Here is a 14,859-nt window from a genome sequence, read left to right on the forward strand (position 1 = left end):
TACTAAATATATAAAAATATATACAGAATAATTATATTTTATGGTATTACTTTTTATGGTAGCTACTATAAAATTTTTAAGTCCAATAGTTTGTAATACTAGGAAAATCTTGTTTTTTTTAAACTAATGGAATCATTATGAAAACTTAATAAAATTTGTAAAATGCCTCCAAGTTAAATGTTGAAATGGACTTGCAAGTCTCATGGCTAGTTCTATTTAAAAAAATAAAGTTTTACAAAATGAAGGAGAGAAGTAATAAAGTTTCTCTTTCCAGTAGCCCTCAAGCAGGCTAACTCATGCTGAACGATGTTTCTCAGCATAAATGGAGAGCTAGGGAAATGAACTTCAGGTAATTCTGACCTTAAAAATACTATTGTAGCTACGTATGTATTCACACCTGAAACATTGCCAGAGAATCTTGCATACAAGACATTCTACAAATAATTAACGGCAAAGTGTCTGTGCTCAATCAGGGTTTTCTTTGTCAGTACCTGTCCTTCTGTACTTCCATATGTAGGAGGACATTTTATCCATGGTGTTAATTTCTCAGCATGTTTTCATGTTTTCCAAGGCAACTGTAAAATCTTAATCTGTTACTACTGCTCAACATTTAATTATGCAATTTGAAATTCAACTCTAAACAAAACTGGGGCAACTCTCATAGGCAAGTAAATTTTTCCTGGCCATTGTAGGAGTGCTGCCTCTCTTTTATTCTAATTTTATTCCCACTTGAAAGATCTAATATTTTTATTCAGATTACTACAACTTCTACCTCAAAGAAAAAAAGAATTTCATAATATTGAAAAATGCCTAGAAAGCTAAAGGTTACATATGTGAAAAAAATATATTGATAGACTGTTATGAAAGACAAGTGTACATGTACATATGAAAAGTATATGCTGAGATAAAATATTATTTATTGAAAAATATTACTTTGTTCTTTGACATTGTGATTAAACCCCTACACAACTCAATTTATAATAAATCCTGAGACTTATCTGCAATTATTTGAAAGCCATTTTAATAATCATGGCAAGCATTCATGTTAAGAAGTAAAAGAAAAAGCAATCCAGAATTCAATTAACGTCAGAAATAAACTCTGGTCTCCCAAAATTAGTGGGATTCCATCAGGCATTCAAAAGAAGTGCAAAAGTAAAATTAGTATCTTTTATGGCTTAGAAAGTGCTTTTATCTGTTTTCTCATTTGCCGAGTCTTCAAAGAATGGGTAGGTGTGTTTTAAATTCAAGTATCAAATATTTCCTGCATAGTGTATTTTTCAGTATGTAGAATTATTAATGCTTTGAAGTTATAAGCAAAATATATAGAAAGAAAGGCCTTGCCTATAGTGTGCCTATAGTTTTAGCTATTTAGCCGACTGAGGCAGGAGGAACTTGAGTTCAAGGGAACCCAGGGAAGTATAGTGAGACCCTGTTTCTTACTTAAAAACATATATGTACATGTATGTTTTTATATGTGTACCCACACACATATAATGCACATACATACATACACACGTGTACATATGTGTTGGTGAACGTACACATATGCATGCATGTGTATCTGCATATATACATGTATGTATGTGTATAGAGAGATATAAATATAGATTGTAGATATATATAGCTGTAGTTTTCCTGTATAAACCCCACAGAAACCCCCCACCCCCTACCCTGCAAAACAAGGAAAGAACACTAAAGAACAGAAAGAAAGAAATAGAAAAACAAAGAAATGACTAGATTATTTTTGTACTAGCATGGATTCAGTTACAGAGTGAATATGAAATGAGCAACCTAAATATTGCCAAGCACTGTTTGAGGCTTTGAATACACAGAGGTGAACAAAATCAAGTTATGTTCCACGAGTTAGCATGGTTATTTTGATGACATTGGCCTGGATCTTCCTGATGTTAGCACTGAAAATCCTGCTCCCTGAAACTTCTTATTGAAATGGCTCTTCAGTCTCTTCTGAACCTTACTTTCTGATCATTGTCACCCTGATTCCCTGTTTCGCATTAATGTGCTTACCTCATTGTTAATGGCGATGCCAGATATTATTGACCACAGGTAACCAGTGGCTAGAACACCTATTTCTAAATCGGGCAAGGTTATAATGAGTTCAAATGCTAGTGATATCAAATGTCCTGAAATGCTTTCTAGATAACACTGTGCAATCTGACAGTAGAGAAGGCACAGCTCACCCTCAGGAGGAGTTCAAAGGTGGGGATGTCACAATCACAGTGTCATCTCCACCATTTGGAAGGAAACTACATGCATTCCTGCTAAGGCTCACAATGCCCCATAAGGTAGGCCACATTATTTCCATTTTAGGGATGAATAAATTAAAAGAGTTATCTCCACTACACACAAAAAAAAAGAGAAAGAAATCCAAGGGCAAAAGAATTGTAGAATCCAGATGGCTACAGCAAGCCTTGTTTTAGCAATGGCATTTATTGTTCAGAACAGAAAATTGTTAACACTCTCCTCAGAATATTTCATCTCTTGTGTTCTATTAGATCCTGTTCTCCTAGGAAACAGCCTTCTCTCTGGGGATACATTTTAGTAATGGATGTTAGTTTATTCTTGTTCGTTCAGGTTGACTAATGAAATTGGAAGGTTGACACCTCTGAAGCAGTGGCTTGGTTAATGTGGCAATGTTTAAAATATTTTTGTATTGACTTTTATTGAATTTCACAGAAGGACTTCCGATAGAAGACATTATGGATCAGCTAGCATTCAAAGACGAAAATAAATCAATCAAATCTATTTTTATCACAATTATTCAGTTTTAGGCGTTTTATTTTTAGAGCTGCATTATGACTCAGTTTTTTTTATGATTCACTTTAATATTCTAATCAAATATCACTGATGGATATCTCTAACACAGTAGCAAAAGGATCATATTTCAATCCATTTTCATTAAAAATTCCTCTTTACTAACCTCAATATTTTCTTACCATTCCATTATGTAAACTGTTTTCCTAAAGTCAATAAAATTTTTGAATTCATCCTTTTCAGAATAAAACATGCTATGTCAAGTATTTAAGAAGCCACCATTAAACTAACCTTTTTTTGTTGTTACTTGATAAGTAGATAGAAGTGAAGAGGGAAAGAACAAACACAACTCTAAAAGACAAAGGATTTACTTCTAAAAATCAAGGGTTCTAACAAATAATGCTCATTAAATTTTAAAAAATTTCCCCTGCCAACATCTCTTGACAAATTTGATCATCCATACTTCAATATTTGTTAGTTTTTATTCTTCGTAAAGCACTACGTTTGATAAATAATAATTCCAAAATGAAGATACCATAAAATTAATGAAGAAATGAGAGAATTATTTGATTAATATGAACTAGCATTAAAAATGGATAGAAATCTTTCTTCCCATACAATGCATAATTTGCTGTTTTAAGAACGTGACACTAGCTGTAAGCCTTTTAACATGGAATGACTGGTCCGTTTTAAATCAGACCGAATGCAATATGTTTTTAATTCATAAATACATTTATTTGGGGAAACACCCAAAGAGTGTTGTTCCTTGCCAACAATTATAAAATTGTTGGGAATACAAAGAATAAGGATGCAGTCTTTTCTTTCAAGAAGCTTGAAGTATTAAAATACTGTATGATAAAATTGGAACAGGCAGCACATTTCATGTTGCAGAGAGAAGATCAACAAGCAAGGACTGTGTGATTGGGGAAGGAGAGTCAGGTTTGCTTCCTATATGTAATGATTCCTGGGTGGAGACCTAATGGATGAATTGAACTTATGCAGGTGATGAGAGAGGAGATACCAGCTTTGTCAGCACAATGTACAGCAAAGTTAAGGAACAAGCAACATCATGTGCCCTAACTATAACTGTGTTGGTGTTTCTAGAGCAAAACATGCAACTTGAAGATTGGTAAAGACAAAGCTATGATAATGATCGGCTACCTTTCCATGGTTACTCCATTGGATTTAGCTTATTGATGATGATGAAGTGTAAATATTTTAAGTACTTGAGTGACATTATAAGAATTGAGCTTTGGGTAAGACACTTGCATGACAGAAGAAGAAACCTCTAAGGTTAATAAAACTGAGGCAAAGTGGGAGGGTGTCTCTACTTCAGAAGCAAGTAGAAAATAGGATGTGTTGAAACCTCAAGTAAAAAGCCCTGTTACTTGACTGTCTCTTTAAAGGAGAAGAGGAGAGGAAATCAAGGTTTTCTATATTCGTCAATGAATAAAACTTTGAGGGAAGAGAGGAAGGAAGATGTTTTTTATTAGTAAATAAACTGTTCTCCAAGTGCGGATTTGGGGAGGAAAGTGATATCTTCACCATGTTTTACATATATGGAGTTGGAATACCTATGGGAAATCCTTGTAGAGTCCAACACGCTGCTTTTCTGAGCTAGCGATATTACTTATATAATCAACAAAATAAAATTTGTAGTGAAAAGTGAAAATGGGGGGAAATGCCCAATACAAGAATCAAGTTTGTAAAGAATAGGTGTATGAGAAATAAGAGCATTTGATAGGGACAAAGAAGAAGAGAAACTTTAACTTGAAATCCATTAAAGAAAGTTGAGTCTTTCCTGTGTTCGACACACTAGACTAGATTTTGGAGTTATCATTTTATTTCTTCTTATTAATATTGTTTTTGATTGACAAAGCATGGTTATATGAGAATTATCAGTTTACAAATGAGTCTCAAGCTAAACACAAAGTAAAATGACACATATAATTATTTTAATTAGTGCTGTGGTAACTGCTATAAAGTAAAATTTCACTGTAATAAATTGAGAGAGCAAAATAAGGAAAACTGTTCTAGTCTAGAAGGCTTTTTTTTTTTAACATAGTGGAGGTAGAGAGATTAGTGATGATTTATGCTCATTAGAAAGTGAAAGCAGGAAAAGGTACATTGCTAGTCTAAAGATTAAGACTATATTCTATAGGCAATAAGGTAGTTATGGAAAAGAAAAATGTATATGAATCAAACTTGTATCTGGAAGAATTGATTTCCAAAGATTGAAAGGAAAACATCAAAAATATAAATTCAAATCTAGCTAGACTGGACGATATGACAGAAAATGCCTATGAGATTCTTTGTTTAAAAACCAACTCTGTGTTTTCTGATATATATCACATATGTGGCCCACTGTTAGAGGGAGATAAAGAGAATTTTCTGAAAAACCACGGAGGCATGCTCTCCACACTCAGATAAGTTTATACTTTACAATGGATTGAAAGAATAGGAAACAAATTCTTTTGATAAGTTTCCTGAATAGGTAATTAATTCCTTTTAGGAGGTTCTCTCATCCCTCAATATACAATGAAGTAAGAAAATTTGCATTTAATGGAAGAACAAAGAAACATGAAATTCAAAATACTATTGAGCCCATTAGGGGAATGAAATTAGGTTATCATCTATTAAATAATGTATTAACTGATGTCGTAATAGCTCAGAGCTAAAGAGTGCTGTTGCAATTTGTCAATGCGGTCAGATAAGAACCTTGATGAATGGGGAAAAATACAGGCTTTGAAACGTGTGATTAGAATTTAGAAGAAAATATCAAGGAGAATCCTATATACCCTAATCCTGAATGAAGAAAACCACCAGAGATGGAATTATAAGTAGTAACCTTGTGAGCACCATGGCCTAGACAAGAAGTGGGGAAATCCATCTCTTCCAGCATTGGGACCACTCACTCCATATTCAGTTATATCACATGCATTATTATTATTATTCTTTTATTTTTAGTTGTTGGTGGATATAATACACTTATTTTATTTATTTTTATGTGATGCTGAGGATTGAACCCAGTGCCTCACATGTGCTAGGCAAGTACTCTACCACTGAGCTATAACCCCAGCTCATCACTGTATTATTCATAGAAGAATGCAATAACTATTTTGAATGTCTTAATCCTTGCTCAAAGAGAAATAGTATCAAATTGGCAAATAAAAGACAATGATTTCTAATTTAGTTTTTCATAGAACATCATTTACACACTTTCTGTTCATGATGGTATGGGAAAACATAGCATTATATTTATCATACAATAATAAATTTACTATTTTATTAGTAAGCAATTTTTTTTTTCTCTTTTGTGGCACTGGGAATGGAAACCAGGGTCTTATGCACCTAAAACACACTAATTCTAAACTGCATATGCAGCAAAATAAGTAACATTTTTTAAATTAAAAAAATAGTGCATAGAAGTTATACATAATATTGGGGTTCATTTTGACATAATTATACAAAGAATGGAATATAATTTTCTTCAATTCAGTCCCTAGTGCTTACCCTCTCCCTTTCTCCCTTGCTACTCCTGTTCCTTTTCCACTCTTCTTGTGGTCTTCCTTCTATTTATTTATAGTTTTTTAAATCAGTGCTTTATAGATATACATAAATATGAAAAATCACTGTGGCATATTCATATTTGTACATAAGATACTCTTCCTCTATTTTCTGATTCTTTCTTCTCTCCATCTTAATCCACGTTCTCTACTCCACTGATTATTCTTCAATTTCCACTGTATCCTCCCAACATTTTTTATTCCTATTTTGGTCTAGTTTCCATTTATGAGATGAAACATTTGACCCCTGACTTTCTTGGTCTGACTTTACTGAATCTGGCTTATTTCACTTAGTATGATGTTTTCTAATCTTTCCATTTGCTGGCTGCCGCAGTCTGGCTGGGCACAATTCAGGAGCCACTTGTCAAAAGAAACTAACTTTATTTTTAGAACTACAAATGCCAAACAAAACAGCTCCTCAGGAAAAAACCCTCAGAGCCCAACTGCCACCACCAGCTTCCCACAAGCCTCTCACCCACACAAGCCTCACCACCTCCCACAATCCTCCTGCTCTTGAGGCCGATTGGCTGGGTCGCGTGGGCGGAGCCAAAGAAGTCCCCCAATGAGCAGCTCCGTGGTCTGAAAGGGCAGGGAAACAGCCTAATGAACATCACCGCAGAGGAGCCAATCAGCTAGATGTTGCTGGGGCCGCTGTGAGCCAATCATCAGCTTTGCAGTCTGAAGGGCGGGGAAACAGCCCAATGAACATCACCGCAGAGGAGCCAATCAGCTAGATGTTGCTGGGGCCGCTGTGAGCCAATCATCAGCTGGCAGCTGGAAGTTTGCTGGCAGCTGGAAGTTTGCTGAGGCCCCTTTGGCTGTGGCTCTCAACAGCTGGCAAATACCATGAATTCATTCTTCTTTATGACTGAGTAGTACTCCATTTTAACATGTATATGTATGTATTTGCTTATATGAATGAATTATATATGCACACATAAACATATTATATAATACACATATGTTTATGTGTGCATATATATGCACTTGCACACCATGTTTTCTTTATCCATTCTTCTGTTGATGGGTATCTGGGATAAATCCAAACCTTAGCCATTATGAGTTACAGTGGTATGAACATTGATATTCTTTATCTTTGTAGTATGCTGATTTTAGATCTTTTGGATAATTACTGAGGAGTAGAATAGCTGCTGTGTCATATGGTTGTTTCATGCTTAGTTATTTGAGAAATTTTCATACTGTTTTCCCTAGTAGTTGCACTAATTTGCAGTCCCATCAATAATGTATGCATGTACCCTTTCCCCTACATTCTCACTAACATTTATTATTGTTTCTATTCTTGATCACTACCATTTGGATTCAAGTAGGATGAAATCTCAATATAGTTTTAATTTGAATTTCCCTGATTGTTAATATATAATAATGAACCTTTCTGCATATATTTGTTGGACATTTGTATTTCTCTTTTGGGGAAGTATCTGTTTAGTTCTCTTGGCCACTTGTTAATTAGGTTATTTGTGATTTGGGTGTTAATTTTTTCGAATTCTTTATATATTCCAGATATTAATCTCATGTCTGAGGAGCAGCTGCCCAAAATCTCACATTCTGTAGGCTTTCTCTTCATGTGTGTTTCCTTTGCTATGCAGAAGCTTTTTAATTGGATGCAGTCCTACTTATGGATTCTTGTTTTTATTTCTTTTGTTTTAAAGATCTTGTTAAGGAAGTTGGTGTCTGTGTCAATATTTTGGAGTGCTGAGTCCATATGTTTCCTAGAAGTTGCAGAGATTTGGGTCTAATTTCTGTCTGGAACACTTTGTGTTGACATTTGTGCAGGGTGAGGGGGGCATTTAGTTTTATTCTTCCTCACATGGATATTGAGTTTTCCCAGCACTATTTGTTTAAAAGGCTACATTTTTTTTCAGTGTATATTTTTGTCCACTTTATCAAGTATCAGGTAACTGTATCTATGTGAGTTTCTCTTTATGTCTTCTGTTCTATTTCATTGGTCATCATATCTGTTTTAGTGCCAATGCCATGCTGGTTTTGTTACTATAGTTCTGAGGTATAATTTAAGGTCTGGTTTTGTGATGTCCCCAGTATCACTCTCCTTGTTCAGGATTGCTTTGGCTTTCCTGGGTCTATTATTCTTCCAAATGAATTTTAGAACTGTTTTTTTTTCTAGTTCTGTGAAGAATGTAAATGGTATTTAAACACACACACACACACACACACACACACGTATAGAAGGGCACTTGGAACCCTCTTGTTTGGAAGCAAGTCAAGTAAAACGTTCTATGCTAGCCATTAAGCAAGGAAAACCATCAAGAGTCTTGAGCAGTTATCCTTACCTGGTTAAAGATTATGAACATCTGAAAAATGTAACAGATCAGAAGTCAAAAAGAGAGAGCAGTTTTAGTCAGATGCAGGTCTTAAATATTGCAACTTTTCAATCGGTAAATCTAGTATTAGTGGTTTTGCTTCTTAATGAGCTTCTTTCAGGAACCTTTGATTGGATGCTTACTAGCAAATCATCTGGAAGATGGACAATCAGTATTCATTTCATGCTTTGTTAGCATGTCACAAAATGAAAATTTAGTGTCGAATTTTGATTGATTCCTTGCCTGGAATTTATGATCTGGACTGTCCAAATTTTAATTGATTAATTAAAATCCACTGAGCATCTGATTATATTTGTTTGTATCCAATGAATCTAACATATGCATTGAGTTTTTACTACTACCTTCTCTTTTTTTAAGTTATTCTTTCAGTCTTAAAAAAGTGACCAAAAATACTTTTGCATTTTTCTTTATTTTATTTTATACCTGGAAAATATTTTTAGGAAAATTATTGATGAATATCAATTAGGCAGAACAGTGAGGAGCTGAGATTATGGCTAGAGGTAGAGCGCTCACCTAGCATGCATGAGGCACTAGGTTCGATACTCAGCACCACATAAAAATAAAAAGAAATAAAGATATGTGTCCACCTAAAACTAAAAAATAAATATTAAAAAATATGCATAACAGTGAGTTTCATTGTGGCATATTTGCACATCCATATAACATAACCTGGAAATTTTGTTCCACTGTCTCCTAGCTCTGGAAATTGTTCTGTATTTAAACATATTTGTTTTATGCAATTAATTTAAGTATTTGGAACAAACTGTTTCTTTACATAGCCACATCTTCTTCAATCAAGCTACATCCTCTTAGATTTGCCCATTTTTGGTTGAGTTCCAGTCACATGAATTTCTGAATACACATAACAGCCTAAAGGGAAGAGGTAGAATATTATAAAACCATGTCTTCCAACTGTTCACTTTTTCAATTTTAAATATTTTTATTGATTTTTGTAGACACTTAATCACTAGTAATACTTTATCCTTTATTTTGGGTTCCAAATTTTTAGTCAAAATTTAACTTCTTTTAAATTGTGTGACTGTCATATTTGTGAACATATATATAGGTGTAAATCACGTTACATTTTTCTTTTTTTTTTCCCACTACGTCAGACTCCAGCTCCTACACTATTCACGGCCGACTTTGTCAGTGACTCTCCGGTGACACAATTTCCAGTAAAGTTTTTACAAATATGTATGACACTATTCATTTTATTTTAGTAGTTTCATAGCTTAAAACTTCCAAATATGTGCTTATTTTTCATTCTTATCAATTTGTCCTCTTGCTTCTGACAGATTTAAAGTATTTATAGTATTGGCTTAAAACCATATTATTCTTCAATATATTTTTCTATATATATATATTATTTTTTCTTATGAAAGTAACAGGTCTTCTCCAATACATCAATTGTACATTGCATCAGTAGTAGTTATTATTGATTATAATCTTAATAAAATTATTATTGTGATAGTTTATTGAATTTCTAGCACAGACCCATCACAGGTTGTATTAGTCAGGGTTCTTTAGAGAAACAGAACCAACAGGAGATATATACATATATTTGACTAAAAAAAGGGAATTTATTAGATTGGTTTACACAACCAGAAGCTGGATAGTCCACAATGGTCATCTGCAGGCTGGAGAGCTAGAGGAACCAGTAGCTGCATAGTCCAGGATGCTGAAACCTCAGAATAAGAGGGATCAATGATGCTACCCCAGTCAGGGACTGAAGGCCTGGAAACTCCAGTCACTGGCAAAGTCTGCTTTGAATAGTGTAGGAGCTGGAGTCTTATGTCCTCAGGCATCAAGAACTCCTTTAAGAAGAGAACAGCTTTCATTTGCTCTTTTTTCCTTGGTCTTCCAACATCGATACCAACTAAGCCTCCAACCTATTGCATGGTGCTACTACACTTAGGGGATGCTCCACTTTAGTTCTTCAGTTCACTATCCCACATGCCAATCATCCTAGAAACATCCTAATTGACACATCCAGAAGCCTCTTAATCTTAGACATATCTTAATCCAATCAAGTTTACAATTTAGAAGAACTGTTACACAGGTTCATGAATTTGATTTTACACTCCTCAACCTTCCCAACAGTCTTCAACGTTAAGACCAAGCACAATATTATTTTAAGAAAAATAAGGCATAGTTTGAACATAGAATCTCACTAGGGAAAATGAGGATCTGAATTATTTTTTTAAGCTATTTCTCTTCTCCCAGTGTCTATTCTCAAGAAATAGAAATTTACTTCTGTACTTTTTGCTACTGTGATAAATCTCTTTTTAAAATCCCAGTTGTTAAATAAGACTCTTAAAGACAGACCTGAAGAAAGCAGTTAATAAATCCACAATTTAATTTTACCCAGCCTCTCATAAGTCCATAAAAGAGAACATGTTGCACAAAGGTTAATCATACACACAAAAATTCAGGTCCAAAATTATTTCTATGTCTTGGAAAATGTGTTTCACAGTTACAGAACCCTTTTCGGTGACCTGAAACAGAGACCTTGGGAATGTAGCCCTGAAGAAATCCATAAGTGATGTTAAAGAAATAAACATAAAAAGCAAGAGTTTATAATTCTTAAAAACTGATTGCCAAACCCTCTTCTTTTCTAGATACTTCTAATGGCGATCTTACTAAACAGAACTGAGTTAATATGGGCTCTTGGGACTTCACCTCCTGGCCTCAATCATATTTTTGCCAAGCAGTGTGTTCTTAGTCTGAAGACTTTTAGAAAATGTCTAATATAGTGCATCTTACAGAGGTCTTCATTTACTTTGTGTTTCTTTACAGTTTGGGGTCTTAAAAAATGGAAAACATGATTCCATTTTCCTAAAACCCAAAGGGTCACACGTGAAGATGCCATGAAAGTAAAACACATGCCCCAGGTTCTACCAAACATCCTAGAATTATATCAGTGAATATAAAGTTAAATATTTTGCAAAACTCAGTTATTTCATGTCTTCAAACTATTACCAATAATTTATGCATATGTCTTCCCAAAATATTCTACTTACTCTTTATTCATAAATGTGTCCTAAACACTTATTTAAGAGGTTAGAAAATTCTAAGGGTTAGCATTCCACTTTTTAAAAGCTTAAAGTGCATCAAACAACTAGGTGCCTACTAGTAAATAAAGTTTAATTGGAACATAGCCATATCATTTTGTTTATCATTGTCTGTGGTTGCTTTAATGCTGCAATGACAGAGTTTAGTTGCACCTGAGATTCTATGTTTTTTTAAAAAAGTCTAAATTAGTTACTGTTTGGTTCTATATAGGAAATTTGTAGATCCCTGGTGTAGAAGATGGAAGTCAATTAGGTTTTGCACTCCTGGGCATTAACTTTTGATATTAAATGTTTTGTAATACGTAGGCTTTGAATTTCCATGCCCATTCCTCTAGACCACCAATTCTTCCACTATCCTTTATGTTTGGTCAAACCAGCATGTTATTTATGAGTGAATGAAAATTCACATAGGACACTCCCCCATAATTTAAAATATTGCCTTTGAGATTTCTTCAGTTACTTTTTGGTTGTAGAAGTTATAACCACCTTCAACATTTTTTCCATTGTATTAAAGCAAATTGACAAGGATCCCATCAAAACTAAATAGCCATTGACCTTTTAATCAACAAGGCTTTCTTTTTGTAAAGGAAGAAATAAAGCTAATTCTTCTGAAATGCGTGTCCCAAAAACTGTCACATCAGCTGATTCTGAGCTTGTATGTTGATTACATACTTCAATTAAACTCTATTTTCCTAAAGAAATATTTCTTTTACTATATTGATGATTTTCTTTCTCAACTAGTATTATTACAGGAATATAGTCAGGTCCTAAAAATAAAAAAAAAAGACAGGTGTTCAGGCAACCATGAAAATTTTAAATGGCTTGATTACTTCTCTGTGGTAGATGATTTGTTTTATTGTCTGAAATAACACAATTACATTGTGTTCTACTTCCATCTATAGTTACATCAAAGAGAAGATAAAAGAATAAATTAAGCTGGTTTCAAGTACATTTTGGATAATAATTGCAGAGGATTGAAATTTGGCAGACCAGTTGAAATGTGCTCAAAATTCACTAAGACTAATATTTTGAAAATTCTGACTTGATGTATATTTTAACTTTCCATCTCTCTTCCAATTGCTTTTGAACAAGTTCCAGATCTCCATTTGAAATAATGACATAAAATAATTTTTATTTGCCTAGTATTCTAGTGGTATAGATAAGAAAAACTTCTATCCAAATCATTCCCTTATAAAGATTTTACCCTTTGATATAGTTTCCTATTTAAATGTCTAACTGGGTCTTTCTCAGTTCTAAATCTGAATTAGATGTGTCTTGAAAGGTTTTTAAAAATGCTGATACTCAAGCAGTATGTAAACCTCAGAAATTCTAATTGCTTTGGTCTAGTATGACAAAGCATATATCTTAAAGATATTTACGTAATTCTAATGTATACTAGGGTTGAAAACTGCTGGTTTAAATACTGTAATAACTATCGACAAATCCAATAGACTCTCAGTAGAAACGAAGCATGAGGTTTCTGATGGAGGATAAAATGTACTTGAAATAGAAAAGCAATATGTGGAAACAGTTTCTAATACTGCCTTTGAGAAGATGATTAGAATTTACTTCCCAGATCAATAGAACACTCATATTTTAAAAACACCTGTACGTTGGTAATACAGGTATGTGTTATACCATTTCCCATGTGATTTCATACTCACCTACTTGTGGAAGACTTAATATAAATAGATACAAATTTAAAGTACTTGTGCAGGACATAGTAATTGGTTGTCAGCTGTGTGCTTTTAAGAATTAATTTAAATGGATGTCACAATCTGAGGATAGAAGTTAATGTATTTTAGACTGGGAACACAGATGGGATCTAGGATGTATGAATACAGTTCTGATTTGCCTTCAGTAGAAAGTTTTAAGAATGAGGCAATGATGTGCCTTTTTTTTTTTTTTTTTGTAATAAGAAAGATAAAAACTTCACTGAAGACAGGGTGTTGAGTTTCATAGATAACTAATCAAGGTTCCTCCTGTCACATCTCTCTCCTGGGACAGAGAAAGGTAGACTATAGCAGAACAAAAAACTTCACTTCTAGATTTAGCAATGTACTCTGATCTTCTCTTTCAGTTCCAAGATGTTTCTAGTAACACTTTAAAGAATTATATTTTCAAGCTATCGTAGGCCAGAGGATGAAGATTTCCAAATTGTTTAGCCTTTCATAAATATAATTAAATTAATTCTAATATCTCACTATGTTAATTCTTTTAAGAAAATAAGTATGTAAATCTGAAATTATTTATTCATGAGTTCAATTCAATCTGTAACTATTTTCAAAATATTATGCTTTCCCTAAATATATTTCATTATCAATATTGAAATTGCAAATATTTGAATACCAGTACTAATCTTCTTTCCTTCTTTTCCTTCTTTTGTTTCTGCCTCTTTCCTGCTTTTAAAAACAATTCTGCTTTTCTCTTCCTTTTTTTCTGTTTCATTTTTAAAATTATAAATTCATACAATACAAAGATATGCAAAAAGCATATTAATTAATATCCATCGGTCCCAAGTAACAAACATTAAAAGACTGATTTTCATCTTTACACAACATTAGTTTGGTTAAACTGCTGTTATGTTGTTTTTGTTATGTTTTGTTTTTTGTTTTGTTTTGTTTGTTTTTTTTAATTCCTTCAGGAAAAAAAGGTTCTCCTAAAGCAACTAAGTAGATGGCTCTATAGTAGGACACTTAGAGTTGAGGGCTCTGGATTTGGAGTGCCTATTTTAATCTGATCTCCACTGATCACTTGGAGCTTGGAAGCTTCAGTTTCCTCATCTGTAATATGGTAACAATGGGAATATACATATATGCACACCTGTTTATGTGATAAATATGTAGTAATACATGGTTATATACATGAAGGTAATCTATATAATGAAGAATACTATATGCATATAATATTAAGTTGTGGTATGGCGCTTAGACATTTACAGGATAAAAGTATCATCACTATCACTGCTCAAATTTAATGCTAATTAACTTACATTTCAGAAAAGAGAAAATTTCCAAGTAGTTTCCTTCCAATCTATGCAAAATAATTTTTCTAGTGTGCTAAGAGCCTAGAAGAGCTTGGAGGGTCTGA

This window comes from Urocitellus parryii, chromosome 4, assembly GCF_045843805.1.
Source record: "Urocitellus parryii isolate mUroPar1 chromosome 4, mUroPar1.hap1, whole genome shotgun sequence".
Classification (NCBI taxonomy): domain Eukaryota; kingdom Metazoa; phylum Chordata; class Mammalia; order Rodentia; family Sciuridae; genus Urocitellus; species Urocitellus parryii.